At 42.8% G+C, this 6,000-nt stretch overlaps 1 pseudogene; it reads left to right on the top strand.

Moving 5' to 3' along the window:
• The first annotated feature begins 1,133 nt into the window (after positions 1–1,133).
• On the top strand, positions 1,134–4,215 carry LOC131415077 (large ribosomal subunit protein uL2-like; annotated as a pseudogene).
• Positions 4,216–6,000: the final 1,785 nt, after the last annotated feature.

Genomic DNA, 6,000 nt, shown 5'->3' on the forward strand with positions numbered 1-6,000 from the left:
GGGCAAAATCAATATGAAGAAAACTTTAAAACCTGAAAACTTTAGGGGCCGGCCCAGTGGTGTAGCAGTTGAGTGCGCGTGCTCCGCTGCCAGCGGCCCGGGTTCGGATTCCAGGTGCACACCGAGGCACCGCTTGTCAGGCCATGCCATGGCGGTGTCCCATATAGAGTGGAGGAAGATGGGCACAGATGTTAGCCCAGGGCCAGTCTTCCTCAGAAAAAAGAGGAGGATTGGCATGGATGTTAGTTCAGGGCTGATCTTCCTCACCAAAAAAAAAAAAAACCTGAAAACTTTAAAACCTCCTGAAACACCCAAAAATAGACTTGAACAAATGGAAAGACATTTTATGTTCTCAAATATGATCACTCACATTAAAAAGATGTCTTCCCAAGTTTATTTCTCAATTAAATGGGATTCTCCATAAATATACCAATAAGCTTGTTTCTGGAACTAGAAAGCTGATACTAAAGTTCATATGGAAAAATAAACATGCAAGTATAGCTTTTTTAAAAAATATGAAAAAGAAGAGCTATAAGAGAAAAGCAGCTGTACCAGATAGTAAAATATATTATAAAACTTCTATAATTAAGTTTGGTATTGGCACATGAACAGACAGATCTATGTGACAGAATACAAAGTCCAGAATTAAACCTTAAGTATATGTGGAGATTTAGAATGCGATAAAGGAAGCATCTAAAAATCACTGGGGTAAATATATAATGTGAAGACAACTTGAAAACAATTTCGAAAAAGATAAAATTGGATCCATACCTCAAACCATATACAAAAACAAACTTCAAATGGATTAGAATATCTAAATGTAAAAAATAAAATCACATAAATACTAGAAGAAATCAATGGTGAATTCCTGTACAACCTGAACTTGGGGAAAGACTTTCTATCTGTGACTCAAAATCCAGATTCAGTAAAAGAAAATACTGATATAGTTGACTATGTAAAAATAAAAAAATTGTCACATCACATAAAAGAACACCAAAAGTAAAGTCAAATGACAAATCACTAACTGACAGAAAAATATTTGCAACATATATCACAGATAAGGCGCAATATCCCTAATATATAAATTATTTTTAGAAGTCAAAGGAAATAAAGACCAAGAACCCAGTATAAAAATGGGTAGAAGATATGAACACACGGTTCACCATTACGTGACAGGAGAAAGGGCCGTGAAGGAGAGCAGGCTTGTCCTGATGGATGGTAAGCAGCTACAGAGGCCACCAACTTCTCTTTTAATAAAAAGATAAATACCAGCAAGCTGCGAGGGCTGATAATATCAGGTTGTTTTAAAACACCTCTGAGGGGTACTTAAACGTAAACAACAGAACGAGTTAAAAAGCTGTGATATAGTCTAACAACAGGGTCAGTTTTATCAACAATTGAAGCCTTGCGGATAGCACCAAATTGTATTTGTGATTTTGCATTTCTTTATATCTGGCTTTAAAAGTAACTAAGTATGCATGCTTGTCTAAAATAAACCCTCTATTTTTATTTCTAAAATTGACTAGAGAGCTTTACAATCTCTTTAACCAATGACTCATTGTTAAGTGGTTGGAATTTAAGGTCTGCTCCAACTATGAGACCTTGTGATATTATGACAATTCTATGACAGCTCAGTTGGGCAAGCATACCAAGGTGTCATTGGCCACTTGGTGGCAATAGATCCTAATTGCCTGTAAAGTTCTTAAAAGGTAATAAACTGCCTGTTAATGGATTCGGAAACTAACTTATAAAGAAATTTCAGGCAGGTCACAAGATGCTTTAGTTGGAAAGGTCAGCAAAATCCTGAATATCCTTTAAAAGGGCATTTGAAGCAAAGCAAAACATATCCTGTCTTTGTCAAAAATAGTTGTGGGTACACTCTAGAAAATTCCATTAGGGAAGATCTTTGGAGCTAGAAAAACTTCAAAGAGAGAAGAGAACTGCTGACGTAGTAATGACAACTAAAAAGACATAGAATGAAAAGGGATATCATGAATAATACTAAGAACCTACTATTATTTAGCCGTCTGAGCTTGGGCAAGCCACTTACCCTTTCAGGGCCTCAATTTCTTGGCTTGAACCCTGAGCTAGATCAGGAGTTAGAACATTTTTTCCTGTAAAGTGCCAGATAATAAATGTTTTAAGCTTTGCGGGCCATACATTGTCACAACTACTCAACTCTGCCTTTGTAGCAGGAGAGCCGCAATAGACAGTGCATTAACCAATAAGCATGGCTGTGCTCCCATACAACTTTATGGACACTGAACTTGGAATTTTATATAGTTTTCACATGTTATAAAACATTATTCTCTTTTTGATTTTTTTCTCAACCATTTAAAAATGTAAAAACCATTCTTAGCTAGCGCGTCATAAAGAAACCCGGCAGCCAGCCTGGATTTGGCTCATGGGGCTATAGTTTGCTGATCCCTGGGCCACGTGGTCTCTAAGCTCCCTCCAGCTCTGTAACTCTGTATATTGATTAAACTGCTATTGATTTCCTAGTTAGCACACACTGGGGCTATACTTTTATACCTTCTGGCACCTTCTTTTGCAGCCTAAAGCAGTTTCTCAAGCTTTATTTACTCATATCCCCATTAGATAAGAATTAAAAACACTGTCACATCGTATGTACTTCATGTTATTTTAAAAGTAGTTATCTTCTAAACATATATACAAATATGGGTTTTCAAACTTTACATGCCCTTCCTTTCCCCTCACCACAAAGAGATTCCCAGACTTGTTTGCATGCATTTGAGAATCACTGCCTGACTGTTGCTTCGACCTGAAAATTCCCAGTTAGAAAGACCCCCAAAAACCTCACTTCTCCGTTCTGCTGCAGAAGAACATCAGTGTTCCACGAACTCTGCTGTAACATCCTCTGTAAATGAGGATGGCTAATGTAAATTGACTTCGTGGAACAGCGCGTTCCAGGAAAGATCTCAACTCGACTTCCTCTCAGTCCTTTCTTTCTTCCACGGGGTCGGATTCCAAAGTACGAGAGCGAACAAGAATCCCTGCATTTGTCCTTCTCCTCTGTTCACCTAAGACCGTGAGACAAGATCTGACCAGCTCGATGACCACGGAACTGTTTATAACAGCTTTGAGGATAAAACCTAGAGAATCTACAGTTATGACCAGTTCGTGCAAAATGTCTTTAAACTGTGGACAGGGAGAGAAAGAAATTACCTGCTTTTAGAGCCATACCTGGCGATGAGCAGCCTTAAAACTTCTCCTGGGGGGACAGCTGCGGGGCCTGGTGCGACCGGGCGCTGACCGTGAGCCACACTGCGCCCCGCGATTCACGGGCAAAGGAAAGGCGCTGGCTCTGCCGTCCGCGCGTGAAACCCTGCAAGGGCGCCGCGCGTCTGCGTGCTGTGGAGTTCGCGGAGCGGCACGGCTACATCAAGGGCATCGTGAAGGATGTCACCCACGACCCGGGCTGCGCCACTCACCTAGGTGGTCTTCCGTGTTCCGTGCCTGTTTAAGAAGCGGACGGAGCTGTTCGTCACCGCCGAGGGCATCCACGTCGGCCAGTTCGTGTACTGCGGCAAGAAGGCCCAGCTCAACATCAGCAATGCGCCCCCCATGGGCACCATGCCCCAGGGCACTGTCCTGTGTTACCTGGAGGAGAAGCTTGGAGACTGGGACAAGGGGGCCGAGCCTCCGGGAACTACGCCACCATCAGCTCCCACAACCTCAAGACCAAGAAGACCCTAGTGAAGTTGCCTGGGGCTCTAAGAAGGTCATCTCCTTGGCCAGCCTCTAGAGCTGTGGTCGGCGTGGTGCCCGGAGGTGGCCGCTACGACAAGCCCATCCTGAAGGCCGGCCGTGCCTACCTCGAGTAAAAGGCGAAGAGGAATTACTGGCCACGCGTGCGGGGTGTGGCCTTGATCTTGACGCCCCTGCCGACCGCAGAGGGGGTCTTATCACTGGCCGCTCGATCCGGCGTCTCCGGGACACCAAGACCGCGCAGAGAAAGAGAACTAGGGCCAGAGCGCTCGGTCAAGTTTGTCCTTCTGCTACTTAAAAAAAAACCAAAAAACACTTCTGCTGGAAGGAGATATGGATTATAAAATGGCCAGTCTCCATAAATAAGTCTCTCTCTAAATTTTAAGGAGCCTCATCAGAAAAGAGGAGGACCCTGGGGGCGTGAACACCGAGTGCCCAGGTGAGCCAGGGCCTTTGCAGCATTCGGTCACATCATCTCTCACGTGAGCCTGTCCCCGTGGAAGTCGGTGGAGACTATTAGCATTCTTGGAGCACATGAGGAAGGGGAGGAATTTGGGGGATGAGGGGACAGGGACGGGGTGGGGAGGAGGGGGGCCTTGAGGTTTAACCCGCTTACCTCAGGTCACATAAGTACCGAGGAAGAGCTAGGACTCTAATTCTCTAGTTCAGACCCCCCTAGAAAAGCAGTTATCCATTCATTCGATGTCTGTCTCTCCATCACATCTATTTCTCTCTCTCTCTCTCTCTCTCTCTCTCTCTCTCTCTCTCTCTCATCTCCACATCTCCCTGTAAAGCCTTAGGTCACTTATATTTGAATCAAGTCCTCTGAGAGTTAGTTGGCCAATCAGATCAGGTTAAAAGACTTCAAAGCAAAGTTGCCCAATGTGAACTTACCAGATAATATAACCTGCAATGTTCTCTGTCTGATCCTTATCACAAATCTGGTTATGAGAAATGTTATCTTTGCAGGGTAGCCAGAGAGAATAGAGCTCATGATGTAAATACTCTAAGTTTGACTCTTAGATCAAGCTAGAACATTAGAGACCCTGATAAGCCACTAATTGACTTTACTGAATGGTAAAACATGTGACATTGTTAACTTGCACTGAAAGTTAATATAAACACTAAAGCATACTTTTAAACTTCTAAAGCAAATTCTAAAGTTTCTAAATATTATAAATCAATTCTTAAAATGTCCAAGTCACTGCTTCATTCCTTTGAAATGGTGTGAAGGAATGTCAGATATTTTTAAATAACTCCAGGATATTATCAAAATTTACATGGATTATGTCCTACCACTCTGCCCCAGAAAGCTTTACGCCCCATAAAAATATATGCCTGGATTTGAAGCAATATAGCTGAGAATGACACTGTTTCCCATTAGTACTCTTTTTAGGATTTTTGAAAATTTTGTTAATTTCTACAGAAAATAGACGAATTATAGTGGGTATAAATCTCAAACCATAGGCCCAAGTGTCAAGGAAATATAACTTGATTTTCTAAATTTCTGTTTCTGTTTTGAGCTCTCATCTCACAGGGAAGCAGCCTTAATTCTTTGGGGGTTCCCCTCACTCACTTTGGCTTGTGCCATTGCTCCAGAACCTTACATGGTGCCAAAGATGAGGGAATAGGGGTCACAATCTGGTTCCAGGTCACAAGCCTGCCCAGTTTGCAGTGGAGATGTCCCACAGTCCAGTCAGCATGCCCCTCTGCTCCTGCCCCACGCTTGGGCACCAGAATCTTTGCAAGGCTGCCTAGGATCCTGTGTGCCTGGAAGCACCATGAAGCTACTTCCTCTTTAGGGTTTTCCTACCACCCTCATTTGCTCCAGGCCCCAGAGATCTCTGTTCATTCATCACTTCCCTTCCCCTTAGCCACTATTGCTTTGGTTTCAGACAGACACATTATCTACTCTCTCCCTATTCTAGAATTTAACCCCTTAGAAACAGAAGCCAGGAAGTCTTGCAGATTTCTGCTAACATGCGGCATCCCTCCCTCGAGACGATGAGGACAGGGTGACCACCAGCTTGAATGGGCAGGGGAGAAGTATAAGAAGAGTAAAAATATAGATCACTATCTGAAATATTATTTGGCCACACTTTTAATTTTCAGTATTTGCATGAGTTCTTAGATGTCTTGCTTGCACAGTCTTCGATCTGTTATTATCATCCCTACTGAAATAAGTTGGCAAATTTACTTTCTAACCCTATTTTCCTCAATTGAGTACTTCTCTCTACTGTGGCCCTATGTTTCCATAATACCAAGGATCCT

Source organism: Diceros bicornis, chromosome 15, assembly GCF_020826845.1.
Source record: "Diceros bicornis minor isolate mBicDic1 chromosome 15, mDicBic1.mat.cur, whole genome shotgun sequence".
Taxonomy (NCBI): Eukaryota; Metazoa; Chordata; class Mammalia; order Perissodactyla; family Rhinocerotidae; genus Diceros; species Diceros bicornis.